This window comes from Pinus tabuliformis, chromosome 6, assembly GCF_031772625.1.
Source record: "Pinus tabuliformis cultivar Carrire ecotype Pingquan chromosome 6, CPIR1, whole genome shotgun sequence".
Classification (NCBI taxonomy): Eukaryota; Viridiplantae; Streptophyta; class Pinopsida; order Pinales; family Pinaceae; genus Pinus; species Pinus tabuliformis.
This window is the reverse complement of record NC_142292.1, coordinates 1,027,697,654-1,027,715,468: the sequence shown is the minus strand read 5'-3', so window position 1 is coordinate 1,027,715,468 and position 17,815 is coordinate 1,027,697,654. Positions and strand designations below refer to the sequence as shown.

General features: G+C 39.6%; 1 pseudogene; it reads right to left on the bottom strand.

The window, feature by feature from the left end:
• Positions 1 to 16,397: 16,397 nt before the first annotated feature.
• On the bottom strand, positions 16,398 to 17,567 carry LOC149262503 (kunitz trypsin inhibitor 4-like; annotated as a pseudogene).
• Between the last annotated feature and the right edge of the window lie 248 nt (positions 17,568 to 17,815).

Sequence of the window (17,815 nt, the reverse complement as noted above, 5' to 3'; positions counted from 1 at the left end):
TAGTCGATTAATTTGTGCCTCAGTTAAATCTAAGCCGACTTCCTGTGCTATTCGTAATGTTTGGATTTCAAATTCTATAGGGAAAATGGGTTGTTTTCCAAACACTAATTGATAAGGTGAGTAACCAGTGCTGCTTCTCCATGTTGTTCTATAGGCCCAAAGTGCTTCAAGTAGTTGGGCAGCCCAATCACGCCTATGTGAGGCAATGGTTTTTGTTAGGATCAATTCTATTATCTTATTACTACTTTCTACTTGTCCGTTCACCTGTGGGTGATATGGAGTAGTAATTTTATGCTGGACATGATAATTATTAAGTGTTGCTGCTAATCTTATTGGCATTATGATTCAAGTATTGTCCTTGATGGCAACTCACTCAGAGGTTGGCTTCAGTAAAAGAGCGTGTATGTGGAAAACTTATCTTTGGTCCGTGGCGGTTATTCCTTGGAAGTTGTGCCTATGGTTTTGGACCTTGGTGTCTCGACGGACGTGTTGATCCCTAGTTTCGAGGTTGATGGTATTGTGTTGCTATGGTTTTGGCCCGTGGTATTGTGAAGGGCCTAAGGCTATATAAGGAGAAGATCATTAGGCAAAGATAAGGTGTGTGTGAGTGATGAAGATCTGAGGAAGGGTGAGATCCTAACGCTAGTTATGGGTTGGTGATCTGAACCAAGGTTTCACTCATGTGGAGGATGATGAACGATGGAACGAGATCTCAAGGCTTGGAATGATTATCTTCATATGGTTTGACTATGAATAGACTAGATCTATTGACGCATGTTTATTGTTATGATCTGGGTCTGTTTTGATGACTGATATAGCTGCGGAGTTTTAAGTTTGAATTTACAGATCTGTACACGGGTTGCCTTTGGTAAAAGAGTGTATACACGCAGGTTGGGATCGTCAAAGTAGCGTATACAATGTGAAGTATGAAGATGGAGTTGGATCTGGTTGTTGTTATGTTTTCTGTGTTCTTGACAGGGTTTCAGTGATTCAGTATTGGGTGTTTCAGTGATTGATGATGCAGGTTGTACTACAATAGTGATTGTCTTATGGATCCAGTCTGAAAATTGATGAAACGTGGTCCCGGGAAGATTGTAGGCCGGCACCTACGTACTGGTAAATATATCAGCCAGTACAAGAGCCAAGGGGGTTGTAGCTCCCTTCCAGGAGCAGCTGGAAAACGAGTGAAGGTTGTAGCCTTCTGTAGGGTTGGCACCTACGTACTAGTAAATGGATCGGCTAGTACAAGAACTATGAGGGTTGTAGCCCTCTACAGGTTGTAGCCTGTGCGCTGGTAAAGGACTGCACCAGTACATTGTAAAAGAAGTTTCTTATTAAAGGAAGATAGAAACAAATTGCAGTAGGTGGTTTTCACCCACATTGGGTTTCCACCTTATATCATGGTGTTCATGTGTGTGCCTTATGTGTGATGATCTGTTCTGTTATACTGCACCTGTTTACTGTTAATATGGTTAATAATGTTCTGATGCATTTACTGAAGATAAGCTAACTGAATCATAAGATCTCTGAATATACGCTAGTTTCTTTAGACACAGTCGCGTGTACACGCGGGTTCACTTAACTGAAGTCGCGTATATGTTTCTGAGCATGAAATTGGAAAAGTTTTATTGATCTGATAATACTGATTCACCCCCCCCCTCTCAGTATTATTTCCAACAATTGGTATCAGAGCCGGTCCTTCAGAGAAGCTTGATCGCTTGAAGGAGATTCGTAGAGCAATTGGGAAGAAAGCACGTCAGAAGAAGAAGACAGCTCAAAGGAAAAATGACAACCTGCCATTGAGTGGAAGCAAGTACTCAGATCCTGAATCACCTCAGATTGAAGATGGACAAGCAAATGAAGCACCAGATCAAATCATAGATCTACCTAGCAAAAGGGAGAATGCCCTCAAAGAAGAAATCATCATATTAAAAGATCAGTTGGAATGTGAATCCAGAATTCGACAAATGCTGCTATCGCTGAATAAAGAGTAAGAGAACGAGATCCTCGAACTAAGGCATCAGTTGGATGAAGGAAGGAAAGCTGAAGAGACCTTGAAGAAGCAATGCCTGGAAAAAGAAGAACAACATCAAGTTGAGGTAAATATCTTGAAAAGTAAATTAGAAGAAAAGGATAAGCTTTTACGATTTCAAGATAGCTCTAAAGTCTTGGATGATATTCTTAGTAGTCAAAGGTCCCCTGCTATCAAAACTAGACTTGGTTTTCATGAGTCTATTGAAGGTGAATCTGGTTCACAAAGTAAGACAAGAAACTCTAATGCAAAGTCTGAAAGGCTCATCAAGGAGATGAAAGGACAACTCCATCATGCAGAAAGATCATTACATTCAAGGTACTTTAATGGATATTGCTTTTCTTGCAATATGTTTGGCCACAAAGCTGCTGATTGCTATAGGAGGAATATGAAACATGTAAGATGCTATGCATGTAACAAGTCTGGACATAGAGCAAAGGATTGCAGGAACAAAGCTCATGATAAGAAGAAATCATCAACATGCTTGAAGATATGGAAGAAGAAGGAAGTTCAGTCAGAAAAATGTGGCACAGCACAGGGTACTCAGCACAACACAAACATAACAGACTCAGGGGGAGCTGAAGGTGTAAAACTTCAGTGTTCTAATTCTCATACGCAAGTTTCATGAAGTATAGCCGCGTATATACGCGAGTTTCACACTGCAAAGTCGCGTATATGTCAGTTTGTGAAAAAGCAGTGGGGACAGACTCAGAAAAGGGGTCTGATATGATCCAGTCCAGTATATGCTCTATTGGTTAACAGTTACAGTCTGCTGAGGATGTCTGGAAATGTTTTAATACTTTCTCAAGGGGAGCATATACTTCAAATAATGCATTGTTGGCATTATGGTTATAAGTTGTTGATAAAGTCTATGAAGCTAAATCTTGCTGTTCGATCAAAGGAATGGTATTGCAGGCTGATGTTTATGGTACAGATCATGATGGCCTTCATAAGTCTTGGTCTAAATACTTCATCACTATGTCATGTATCTCTTTTATGATGTCAAGGTCATGTAACGGCCTATGTTGGTTTCCCCACTATGCCTGGGATGAATGATGTAATGTTCATGTATTATCATGAGTAAACTCTTAATGTATCTCCACATGGTTAGGTGGATGAGTCAATATTGGTATATCCCCACTAGGTTGGGTGATGAATGTATGTATTAAGTCTTTAGGTGATAGGAAGGTCTTCTATAATGTATAAGTCCTTGCTCTTCTTGAAGAACATATTTTGCAGATCTTGCCTACAGTCAAGGGGAGCATGAACAGCACAATTCAGCAAGAGCAGGATGCATAGATTGGTACACTTTGGCATACACAAAGGGGGAGCACATTTGGAGATTTCAGCAGGTACTCAGGGGGAGTATGGACAGCAGAAGGTATACCAAAGAAGAGAATATCTTGGTCCGCCCTTTGCCCTTGATGTCAAAGGGGAAGAGTGACTTGGTGTGGTGGTTGCCATCAAGTCCAAAGGGGGAGATTGTTGGCATTATGATTCAAGTATTGTCCTTGATGGCAACTCACTCAGAGGTTGGCTTCAGTAAAAGAGCATGTATGTGGAAAACTTATCTTTGGTCCGTGGCGGTTATTCCTTGGAAGTTGTGCCTATGGTTTTGGACCTTTGTGTCTCGACGGACGTGTTGATCCCTAGTTTCGAGGTTGATGGTATTGTGTTGCTATGGTTTTGGCCCGTGGTATTGTGAAGGGCCTAAGGCTATATAAGGAGAAGATCATTAGGCAAAGATAAGGTGTGTGTGAGTGATGAAGATCTGAGGAAGTGTGAGATCCAAACGCTGGTTATGGGTTGGTGATCTGAACCAAGGTTTCACTCATGTGGAGGATGATGAACGATGGAACGAGATCTCAAGGCTTGGAATGATTATCTTCATATGGTTTGACTGTGAATAGACTAGATCTATTGACGCATGTTTATTGTTATGATCTGGGTCTGTTTTGATGACTGATATAGCTGCGGAGTTTTAAGTTTGAATTTACAGATCTGTACGCGGGTTGCCTTTGGTAAAAGAGCGTATACACACAGTTTTGGATCGTCAAAGTAGCGTATACAATGTGAAATATGAAGATGGAGTTGGATCTGGTTGTTGTTATGCTGTCTGTGTTCTTGACAGGGTTTCAGTGATTCAGTATTGGGTGTTTCAGTGATTGATGATGTAGGTTGTACTACAATAGTGATTGTCTTATGGATCCAGTCTGAAAATTGATGAAACGTGGTCCCGGGAAGATTGTAGGCCGGCACCTACGTACTGGTAAATATATCAGCCAGTACAAGAGCCAAAGGGGTTGTAGCTCCCTTCCAGGAGCAGCTGGAAAATGAGTGAAGGTTGTAGCCTTCTGTAGGGTTGGCACCTACGTACTAGTAAATGGATCGGCTAGTACAAGAACTATGAGGGTTGTAGCCCTCTGCAGGTTGTAGCCTATGTGCTGGTAAAGGACTACACCAGTACATTGTAAAAGAAGTTTCTTATTAAAGGAAGATAGAAACAAATTGCAGTAGGTGGTTTTCACCCACATTGGGTTTCCACCTTATATCATGGTGTTCATGTGTGTGCCTTATGTGTGATGATCTGTTCTGTTATACTGCACCTATTTACTGTTAATATGGTTAATAATGTTCTGATGCATTTACTGAAGATAAGCTAACTGAATCATAAGATCTCTGAATGTACGCTAGTTGCTTTAGACACAGTCGCGTGTACACGCGGGTTCACTTAACTGAAGTCGTGTATATGTTTCTGAGCATGAAATTGGAAAAGTTTTATTGATCTGATAATACTGATTCACCCCCCCTCTCAGTATTATTTCCAACAAATCTATGGCCAGCAAATTGTGGTCCTCCGTCTATGATTATTTCCCTTGGAAGGCCATAACGTACAAATAGATGGAAGAGGAACTGTATAACAGTGTCCTCTGTGGCCCTTGGCAATGCTTCTGCTTCAACCCACTTGGTGACATATTCTGTTGCCACCAAGATATATGTTCTCTGATTTGATGAGGGGTTGATGGGTCCAACGAAATCAAGAGCCCATCGCTCAAATGGTTCGATGACTAACTAAGGTTTAAGGGGCATCTCATCAGCTTGACCAGGACGTCCTGCTCGCTGGCAGCTGTCACAGGCTTGGACAAAATTCTTTGCATCTCTGAAAATCATGGGCCAGTAATATCCTGTCTGTAATACTTTGTGTCCTGTTCTACGCTCAGCAAAGTGTCCCCCACATGGTCCGTCATGACAGGCTTTTAGGATGTCAAAGATTTCATCTTCTCGAACACATCTCCTAATATGCATGTCTGCCCCTGTATGAAACAAATAGCCCCCAATCCAGGAAAATCGAGTACTCTTCTGAACAATATGTTTTCGCTCATTAGGGGTTAAGTGTTTTGGTAGTTTACCTACTGCAAGGTAATTGGAAACATCGGCATACCAGGGTGTTTGAATGGCAACAGGAAACAGATGTTCGTCCGGAAATTGATCTTCAACTGTTGTTGCATCAACTGGCTTTGGCATTCTTGAGAGAAAATCGGCTATAGGGTTCTCTTTGCCAGGCCGGTCTTTGATTGTGATATCGAATTCCTACAATAAAATCAACCATCTAGTTATTCTGGCATTTGTGACAGGTTTATTTGCTAAGTATTTTATGGCGGAATGATCCGTATACAAAATAACAGGATAGCCTGTCATATAATGTCTAAATTTATTAACATCATGTATTACAGCTAGGAATTCCTTTTCAGTAACAGTGTAATTCAATTCAGCAGGGGATAAATTTATGCTGATATAATAGATAGCATATGGTTTTTTATCTTCTTCCTACCCAAGGACTGCGCCAATGGCTGTATCTGAGGCATCAGCTGATATTTGAAATGGCAGGTCCCAGTTTGGTCCTCGCAGGACTGGGGCTGTAGATACAAGCTTCTTTAAATCCTTGAAAGCACGTTCACATTTGTCTGTCCAAAGAAAATCAACGTTACCAGTTAGTGCATATAAAGGTGGAACAATATGTAAATAATGTTTTATAAATCGTCTATAATATCCAGAAAATCCAAGAAAGCTACGTACCTCTATTTGAGTAGTAGGAGTGGGAATAAGCAAAAGTATTTGGATTTTGGCCGGGTCTACCTGAATGCCGGCTGCTGAAATATAGTGTCCTAGAATAAGTCCTTTAGTCATCATCATGTAACATTTTTCGTGACTTAAGTAGAGCCTGGTAGCTATACAGCGTTGTAGGACTTTTTCTAGGGTATTTAGTGCTGGATCAAAATCATCTCCATAGGGTGTAAAGTCATCCATATACACTTCAAGTCCATCATTTATTAAATATGCAAAAATGCTAAGAATAGCCCTCTGGAATGTGGTGGGAGCATTACATAGGCCAAATGGTAGGACTCGGTAGGCAAATGTCCCCCAAGGACAAGTGAAAGTTTTTTTGTCCTGGTCTTTAGGGGCAATCTGAATCTGATTGTATCCACTGAAGCCATCCAGGAAGGAAAAGAATTTTTTCCCCGCCAAAGTATCTACCACTTGGTCTATGAATGGGAGTGGAAAGTGGTCTTTTTGTGTTGCTTTATTGAGTTCCCTGTAATCCACACAAATTCTCCATTTCCCATTCTTTTTTGGTACGACCACAAGTGGAGAGACCCATTTACTGTCAAAAATAGGATAAATAAAATTAACATCTAACAGTTTCTGAAGCTCCGCTTTAACCACATCTTTTAAATGAGGATTAAGTCTTCTCTGCGGTTGACGGACAGGTCTAGCATCTTTTTCTATATAAATGTGGTGTGTACACAAATGTGGGTCGATTCCTTTCATATCAGGGTAATCCCATGCAAATGCCTGTTGATATTTTCTTAATACATGGATGAGCTTAGTTTCTTGTTCAGATGTGAGGTTGGCATTGATATTTAAAGTTTTTCTCGGTTCAATTTCCACAATTTTACTATTTGCGACAGAAGTAACAGGTATTGTTTGATCATGTGTGTCTTTCAGAGGATCTTCCTCTAATTCATTATCAAATGCTGCTTCTATAATGTGACATTGTGTGTAGGATTCAGCTTCAGTTTGAATGATGAAATTATTAATGGCATCATCTTCTGTTTGATATTTAAAATCAAGTGCCTCTTGCAACGTCAATGGAGATCTAATGTTGTCAGTAAGGTATGATACAGGATACTTGTTAGTTTTAATTATTGTGAGACTTGGTTGCGCTGGAGGGTATAGAACCAAATTCTTAATATCGGGTCCTTTAGTTATGGTCATATTTCCTTGCCGGCAACCAATGTAAGCATCGGTGGTGGCAAGCCAAGGCCTTCCTGTTATAGACATTTTTGTGCCTCGCGTCAAGGAGCAGGAAATGTCGATAATTACAGGGATCCTCAGTCCCTAAACATGTTGTTCTTACCCCTAAAAGAACAAGGTCATCAATCAACAGCACTTCCAATCAGTTCTCCACCTGAAAACACTTCAGAACAGGCTTATTTTGGATCATGTCAGCTGCTTAACTGAGCTTCTGCGCTGTATTGCAACTGTCCCACTCTGTACCTGCGCTGGAAGTCAAAAACAATGAAGGCTACCTGCGCTGGGCGAGATTGGCCAAGTGGCACAATCATCCTGCAAGGTGTCAATTGCCCAGGAAGCTTCCAAACTAACACTTGGGTCATGAGATTCGCCCTGTGATGAGTAAGAGGTACTTGATCACCATGTGTAAGCAAGGATCTCCAAGTGGACACAGGAACTGAAGATTAACTGAAGATGGAGAGGACACAAGGCAGCTTCATGTCAGTCTCAAGCTGACTCATCCTTTCCTCTTCTCTCCTATATATAGAGCTCTTCTATGAGGTCTAAAGAGGCTGGAATTTTGTATAAGCAAGGAGGTGCTGTTGGTATACTGCCAGGATTATTGGGTGATTGTTTTACTAGAGGTGAAGAAGAGAGTTCTTGCTGCCGAGGAGGTGCTGCTGGATTGGGGCCAACATCATTGGTTGTAACTTCCTCTGGAACCCTGTTACTTTCTATCAATAAAGTTTGCATGTTCTTCTATATACTTGTTTTACATAGATGCTTTTGTGTTTGCATGTATATTTGATGCGACCTAATCCATGCTTCAATTATGATTGCTTGTATCTCGTAGTTTGCTCCCTTTTGTTGTGCAGATTCTGTGTGTAGCTGGATCGGCTTGGAGAGTAAAGAGCTGGGAACGGGATACAAAGCGAGAAGGACAAGGATCGACTAAGCGCAAGACACCAGGTTGGTTGATCCTCTTTCCATTCTCTCTGTGCTTTTATAAAGATGAACATGAAAACTTTATCATTCAGTTGTTGCTAAAGTCTGTCACCTTTAGAAAGGGTTAGTGTCATCCGCATCGGATACTTTTCCCCACAACACTTCCTAGGATTAGCGGGTGTCCATCAAGTCGGGTTTTTGGATTAATTATCAGGAAATCGATCGGATATTCCTAGGAGTCTACAGAGAACATGACATCGTGTAGAGTATCGTCCGGTCTAATCACAGATCGGTCAGCTAATTCTAACAAAGTAGAGGTAGGTTATACAGATGTAATGCCGAGTTTTTGACAGGTGGTGGTTGTTAAAATATTGATTGCAGCTCCTAGATCAACTAAGGCATTAGACAAGGTCTGACCGTAAATTTGAACAGTTACAATTGGATTTCCTGGGTCTTCATATTTGATGGGTGTTTCTTTCTCGGATAAGAGATCAGATAAAGTGCCGACTACTTGGACTCTTGGATTAGTTGTTATATTCCTCTTTGGTTTCTTTATGCACAATTCTTTAATGGTTTTTGCATATATAGGAATGTCTTGAATGGCTTGGAGGAACGAGATTTTTATGTACAAATTTTGTAATTCCCCTAGAATGTCAAAGTCAGGGTACTGTAAAGGTCGAGGTATGACTAATCGTTCTGGGAATGGGGGAGAGGATGTGGTTGCTTGATTATGAGACTGCTGATTACATCCTCTCGTTGCAATTGATGCTCTCTTACTAACTGTTCTTCATTATGAACTGTTTTATCTCCCTCATTTTGAATGATACGTCCAGATCGTAATTGAAGATCATTACACTCCCGCAGATCAAGTCCTATTTTTGGTGATTCAATTATTTGAAGAGATTGGACCGGTCTGTTATTTGGATTGGGGTTGGGTTGGGCTGCGAGTTGCGGTCTCAAATTAGACTGGGGATTTTTTTGTAGAGCTGGCAGAGTAGGTTGAGGGAGCAGAATAGTTCCTACTGGCTGTTGCATTGGTCTTTGCCAGTTTGTCTGCCAGGATGAACCTTGTGAAGTAGGGGGAGTCCATTGCGGAGGATATGGGCTATTTTGCCAATATGGTGAATTATAAGGGAAATTCGGCCAACTAGATTGATTTGGATGATTCAGCCATGGGTTTGAAGAAGGAAACAGTGGTGGTGACCAATTTGGGAATGGGGGTGGGGGCTGATTTTGCCACATATTATATTGTTGAGCGTTATATTGTGGAGGTTGAAAAGAAGAGGTTGGGTCTGAAAACATACCAGATTGTCTTTGCTGCCACTGGCGGCACTGGTTGATCAAGTACACTGATTCTGGTTCTTCCTCCGCTTCCTTATATACTGCCTTTAATCCAGGAAGTGAGGGACATATTCCCGTAAGATGATCGTTTGTACAGATGGCACATGTTTGGACTGTATCCAGTGGACACTCCTTGTGGCTATGTTTTTTTCTGCATCGGGGGCAGAAGATTGCCAAATTCTGTTATGCCTCCATCTGCTTCTGCTTGGCCTGCATAATATCAAGTTGTGTAGTTAGTGTCCCTAGAATATCAGTTTTAAAATTTTCTAATAAATTTCCAATCTCCACACGTGTTACTCCTTTTGTTGCTATCTTATTGTCTCTTGCAAACCGATCATATTCTGCCGGTTTTATTCTTGTGCTGCCTCTCGAACTCCTGATGCATAAATCAATAATGTCAGCAAAATTCTCTTGATAACTATCCCCTTTTCCCATAATGTTTAATGTTTCAATCCATTGTTCCTTCATGCCCCTTATCAATGCAGTTTTTAACACATTATCAGGTAAAGGTAGTGATTCATAAGGAGATCTTTGTAAATTATATTGAAAACGTTCACATATTCCTCTAATGTTTCGTTTGGTTTGGCTGTCATTTGAAATATTTCATCTTTCAATTCTCTAGACCTACAATAATCCTGATATTTTTTTAAGAAGGATTCTTTCATCTGATCCCAAGTGTTGATGACCCCACCACCTAGTCCCATAAACCATCTTAGAGCAGCCCCTTTTAATGTTGAGGGGAATAATTTCAATTTCTGGGGATCGGTGGTGTAATCATATCCCCTACACAACACATCGAATTCGAATAAAAATGCATCCGTATCTTCTGATGTAAGACCGTGAAAGGTTGGGATATGTTGAAGAGGGATAGCTTTCATGGGTGCATTTGCTACAGAATCCACTATAGGATATTGTAATGTAGAGGTTTGAGTATTTGGCTGATTCTGAGCCATAGGATCAAATATGTGCCAATAACCTTCTGGGATATCTAGGAGGGTATTCCTAGGTTGAGAGGGAACGATTTTAGCAGGGATAGTTTTAATGGCACTTCCTTTATCTGGGATAAGAGGAATACCTGATGTTTGAGGAGATTGAATTCCTTTAACAATGATTTTCACAACACTCCCCTTATCTAGGCTGTTTAATGGCTGATCTGTTCCAATGGAAGATTTTGGTTCTTCTGTTTCCCCTATTTCTCCTTCTCCTTCACAAAAGTTACTGAAATTCCCTTCCTACAATAGTTCTGGAGTAGAATTTTCAATTTACTGAAAGTCCTGCTCTTCAGTTTGACTATGCACCTCAGCAAAGGCTACAGATGGTGATCCTGTGGCCTGAAGGGAACTAGTAGGCTGCTTAGAAATGGTTTTCCTGAAACCTATTGATGGCTGAGATTCTGTTTTCTTATAGATTTCGTCTATGAAAGTTGTTCGACCAAGGGTCACCAGCCCTTTAGCTTTTTCAGGTTTGGATGGAAGCTTGATATTATTTTCTGGTTTTTTCTGCTTAGTCATGCACTCAAATAAACTGCTAAATTCTATTCAATCAAAGCAAAAGCAAATCTGTTAGGAAAGCGGACAATGGAGCAGGGCTTTTACATGCTCCGTATGCAGGTTCTTACCTTTCGTTTTTAAAATCCAACTCTTTCCTAGCAGGTTCGTACACCACTCTGAAGAAACAAATGGCTACACTCTTTCCTCGGCAACGGTGCCAAAATGTAGAGCTATAAAAAGGGTCTCTTTCACCTCTAATTACCTCGCATTAATATGTCAATCCAGGAACGTTTGGTTATTCCAAAGAGTGACTCAATCCGAGGCTATTTGTCATAGTAATGCAAGTAGTACAGCGTCCTACAAAATACAAGAGTAAACTGATGCTTGTCTATAACTAAGTTCCTTCAAATGACTAAAGCACACACTCTCAAAATATCAGTCAAGGGTCCGACAGCAGTAGTCCATCCCTTTGGACACTGATGGAAAAGGAAACTAGAGCATGGATCACGGGTCTGGGAGCAAGGCAGTAAATGCAGAGGCTCACTACAGCCACAGATTGTCTCTCACACCAAATGCGAGTAGATGAAACGACAGATAGAAATGGAACGGAAAATAGGAAATTAAACAATAAATCTAGAAAGGAAGAGCAATGCTTAAAATGGAACAGCAATTCTGAAATGGAACAACAATCACTATAACTAAACCTCGCGAGTAACAATCAAAATTTATCCTATCAACTCAAAAGCTCTTATCGTAATCAAAACTCCAATCTTTCATTCTCCAAGAAAATCACGCAATCCACTAAAGGAACAGCAATAACTCTCAATTATGGAACAGCATGTGAAAGTCATACACACATAACATTCTAAGAAAGTAATCTGAATTTAATCTCAATCATCAACAGGAATTATAACTGTGTTTCCAAATGGAACAGCATGAATTCTTAATCATAAAGAACACACCTTTTAGATAATTACCTTAACACACATACTTAGCATAGAAGCTTCATAACACAAGGATAACACTATTCAGTTGAATATAATAAGATTTCATCCACTCTGAAAGTATTGATAGTATAATGCAGAGTCAATGGAAAGAACATTAATGAACGAATCTTAGCAGAGCATGTGATGTAACTTATAAAGCATATCAGATTACCAACTAGTGACGATAAGCAAACCACGCAGAAATCAAATCGTAGTGATACAGAAGCAAGTGTCCTCCGGGGCCGGGCCCTTAGCCTCAAGGGTACACCGCTTTAAGCTAATCCAGACGCGAAGATGAGATAATCACCAAGTTTATATTAATGCATAAAACAGAAAGTACAATGAGCCAAGTTCAACGAGACTCGATGATCAAAGTTAAGTCTTTAACAAAAAGTTACATAAAAGCATCTCTCCAGACTAACAGTGCCGTCCCTTTATATAAGGATAACGGCGGAGATGTCTAAGTGATAAGATAAATAAAGCAGCAATCCCTCAAGATCGAAGATCCTGAGGGATTCACAAAACTGTTAATCCCTAACCACTTCTTTCTCTTCTGCCGAGCTGGTGCCTTTTCCTCCTTTTCCAAACCGGTTTGCTTCAGCTTGCTTTGCCTCGCCTGCACTCGGTCCTTCGTAAAAGGGACAACAGTTACCTTGTTCTTATCTTCTTCTTTAGAACAGCAGCTCCTCGTTTCTACCCTTTCCTGCACAGGAGAATGACAATTATCAGCGGATAAGTCTTTGCATACTAATTCCACGTATTCTACGACAATTCTCTATTGTTTTCCTCATTCATGATGTAAAAGATTCATAAGTCCTATTGAAAAGCCACTAAAATGATCATTAAAAACATACCTTTTTAGTACTCCACACCATCCTTATACCCAATAAAGATGCACTTTTCAGATTTACAACTTGGTTCGTTTCTCCTTTGGAACATGCACATATGCATCAAATCTAAATACCCTCAGATTTGAAAGAAAGGGTTTATTACCAGTCCATACCTCTTGTGGAGATTTATCCTCCAACGCTGATGAAGGTGATCTGTTGACCAGGTAACATGTTGTCTCCACTGCCTCTGCCCAGAATTCCTTTCCTAACCCGTCACCATTGGGCTTGCTTCTTGCCCTTTCCATCAATGTCTTGTTCATTCTTTCTGCAACTCCATTTTGCTAAGGTGTATACAGAGTAGTATTCTGCCGTGCTATACCACACTTCTTACATAATTCTTCAAATTCCTTACTACAAAACTCTCCACCATTATCTATCCTCAGCACCTTTATCTTCTTCTCTGTCTGGTTTTCCACCAAAGCCTTGAATTATTTAAACCTGTCAAAGACTTTAGATTTCTTTTTAAGGAAATATATCCATGTATTCCTTGAGAATTCATCTATAAATGATACATAGTACACAAACTTACCTAGTGATGGAACCTTCACAGGTCCAAACACATCACTATGCACAAGCTCTAATATATGTTTCGCCTTCTTACCACCAGAGGGGAAACTCACCCGATTCTGCTTCCCATATACACAATTTTCATAGAAATCAAAATCCAAAGAGCTATTACTCATACCTTCTACCATACCTTTACCATGAAGTATTCAAAGGCCCTTCTCTCCAATATGTCCAAGCCTTTGATGCCACAACATGGTCTTCTCTCTAGAGACCACTAGATTTTATGCTCTGCTTTCAGGAACCATAGATTTGTTGCACCCATCAACAACCGTGCTACCTTGCAGCTTGTAGAGAGTTCCAATCTGAACTCCCCGCATCAATACCAGTGCTCCCCTGATACATTCAACAATACTGAATCTAAGACACACAATCGTATTATGCTCTTTGCCTTCCGATCCAACTTCTTCCATTCTTCATCAGACACTCCTGTTGATTTAGTACCCGAATCTACCGCGATCCACTGATATTTATTTACCAATAGATCCTCCATCTTGAGTTTCCACAACTCAAAACTCTGACCATTAAATTTCTCGATCTCTATCTTTCCACTGCTCACCATCTTCTTTCACCACCAGAATCGATCTCGCAGATCTCCCACTGAATAGGGTCTACTACAGGCCCAAGCAAAACCCCTCAACAACAAAGGCGTCCCCTTGAAGCTGAAATAGCTCTGATACCAAATGTAGGTTTTAACCTCGTACATAAATTACCTGCATACGAATTCTAAAACATATAAAATAAACAATGCGAGAGCATAACACATAAAACACATATACACAGAGATTTCCCCTGGATCCCAAAACCGAGACTACCAGCTTGATTTTTCATTATGTTCCTTTCAATGTTATAATACATATTTATACATGCCAAAGCATCCAATACCATGGACCAAAAACCATCACGTCCAAAAACATGTGCAAAAATCATCCACAAACCATAGGTGGGTCCGCCAAACCTAACATAAGTTCCAAAACCAAAATATTCCAGGGCGCTACCCCGAACCCCATAGAGTCGGGTTACCTGCACCTCTCAAACCCCCTGTGACCCCCTCGCTACACAATCGGTGCAACGAAGGGGGGGCAAAGCCCCCCCTTCTCACCCCCGGGTTAACTACGTGGGCTAGTCGTGGAAAGAATATAACACAACCCAACAATCTGGATAGCATGGAACCAATATGTTTTTCAGAACACCATCCCTAATTGGCCCACTATCTTTGCTCACATATTGGCCACCTATAATACCATCATTGATGACATTGCTTCTCCTCCCTCTAGGAACATAGTCCCTGAGGCCATCAACCGAGACTACCCTTGGGCTTATTTCAATAGGTCTGCCCAAGATGAAGGGTGTGGGGGGCGAGCTATACCATACCTCTCTCATTCTCATTCCTTTAAAATCTAAATGGGCATGGGAAGGGTGTGGGGGGGAGCTATACTATACCTCTCTCATTCTCATTTCTTTAAAATCTAAATGGACCTGGGAACGGGCACAAATAACTATGCCGAGTTGATCACCCTCAGACATCTCCTTCTTTTCGCCATGGAGAAACACTACAGGAATATCGAAATATTTGGGGACTCCAAGAATGTTATCATCTGGATAAACAATACATCTATTTGTGATGCTTATTCTCTGAAATCCATTCTGGAATAGGCACACAGATTCATTGCACATTTTGATCATTTTGTTTGTCGCCATATATACAGGGAACGCAACCAGATTTCTGATCAACTATCCAAGGAAGTTGTGAACCGGCCTCATGGTACATGGATGATTCATGAGCAGAGGGACGATGATCTCTATCAATACTACCATTGCCCATACATGGACTACAGAGCATAACTAGCCTAGAGGGGCTTGATTTACATGTTTATATTTTTGCTGCATAATTTATGAGTACATATGTATATCTCGATCATATTAGCTGTATATAAAGGCAGATGAAACTATACTCCATGCATGGAGTTTTTTGAACTTTGAAATTATTGAAAAACTGTTCTCCCTGCAATGGAGATTCATAGATCTTTTGATACATTTTTTTTTATAGGCAAACAACCTCACTATATAACATATACGACACAGGATCTACAATATGTAATTTTCTTACTATCAATGAAAATTACAATGTTTCCTTAGTGAAAAAAAAAGAATTATAACCCATAAAATATAAACGATACTTTTTAGTGCTTTAGAAAAATTTATCTTGGTAAATAAAAAAATAAAACATAATCAAAATAATAAAATATATTTGCACAATAAACAACCTATAAAATGAACCTAAAATGGGCAATACATTATCAAAGGAGGAAACATCTTACCATTTTACGGAAGGATTCACACTTATTCACTTGCAAAGCCACTTTGAGGGAAATTTATTCAAGAAATAAGTTTTTTATATATGATTAATAAACAAAACTATATTTTTATTTATAACTTATTAAATGCTAAATATTTAGACATTTTTTAATTAAATCGTGTTAATATTACTTTACGGATAAAATTTTATTTAATGATAAATTAACATATTGTGTATATCTAATGGTATTGCATTAATAAAGTGTGCATGGAATCCTCTTACACCAGAGGGAGAGTATAATGAATAAATTTGATTTTAGTGCATTGGTTTAAATGTTCCATGTCTTGATTTCATTTCAATAATCAACTCAGAGGATCATGAGAATGAAGGCAAAGTAGTTATTATTATTGCTACCTGGATGATGAGTGGAGAAAGACTTTATGGTTATTCTCTAGACGTTCACACGCAAAAGAAACTGCGGAACATAGAATTATTTATCATTTACGAAAAGCAACAGTCTTTTTTATTCATCAGCATGCAGCCATGGTGTGTCTCTCATTCATTCTTTTGAAATTGGACATCCAGTGTCTCCACCAAATTATCAATAACCACCCACCTATTCTCATCACCGTCAACATAAATTCCAATTTTCGTACAAACAAGTCTGCAAATGCAGGGGTAGTAATACACATTGTAACCATCTCCATCACTTGCCCTTGCAATTTGAAACAACGAAGATGTATCCGAAGATTTGATGAAATGTTTAGTGGTATTCACATCATCCTCCTTAGAACACTCAGTGGATTGAACGCAATTAGTCACAATCACTGTCTTCACGTTCAGAGCAACGTTCTCTTCCACAATTATCGACGAAAAGCTTGCGCTCTAAGCCTTAAAAGGCATGAACACCACAGGAAGTCCCCTCGATTTCTCAGAACTCTCTTGGTCCATATACATTGGGTAGTTGTTTTTCACGTGCAGCTTCAGTGCCAATCCAACGCCATTGCCAGTTACAGCCGGTAAAACATATTATTCTTCCCCAAACAGCACAAGATGCCCCTCAACATCTACCACATTTGGGTGGTCCGTTTCCACAGCACTTTTCACCTACCAAGGCAGATTAATGAACAAAAAAATTGCAGTTACTGCTACCATTTGTAGTAACAGAATCATCTTTCTCCTTGTTCCCCTGTTTCTAAATCTACACACAAAATACATTAGCATTTTAGTAACTCACAAATTATAACGCTAAACATAACGAATCATTGTTGTATCAGTCCATAAACATCACTAAGATAGGTGGTTAAAAAATACCAAGCAATTGCAATTCCTGTGATTCTGGTTATACTTTTATTGATCTTCAAATGCTCCTTATGCAGTCAAGGCTTAACGATATATATATATATATATATATCAACAAACTATATTCACAACCACCATCTTCCTAGGTGTATATATATAGAGACAAAAAGGATTGTTGCAATAAATAATAAGGTAAGGCCATTATGTGGATTACTATCACAAGCTATAGATGCTAAAATTTTAATAGTGAAGTTGTCATTTTGGACTTTCAATTTTTAAGTACTGCACGTGTTTGGATCCAATTTCAACTCGCTACCTTATCATCATTTGAATTATCAACTTCGTTGACTTCCAAGTAGAAGTTAAGTTACACGATGCACCTATGTGCACACCAGGGGTTAAATTTGACGCCCGTAGGGCCATTTTTAGGTTTTTTACACGTAAAATACGTTCTAATTTTAAATATTCGCGTAGGGCCATTTTTAGGTTTTTTACACGTAAAATACGTTCTAATTTTAAATATTCGCGTCACGGGTAACTTGCTATTAATTTTTAATACCGTCAATATGACGGGCATGTTTGAAAATAAAAAGTTTTAAGTTTTTTTTAATAATTGCTTGATATATATATATTTAACATTGCAAGTTGGCTGTAGGCTGTAAGTTGGCGGC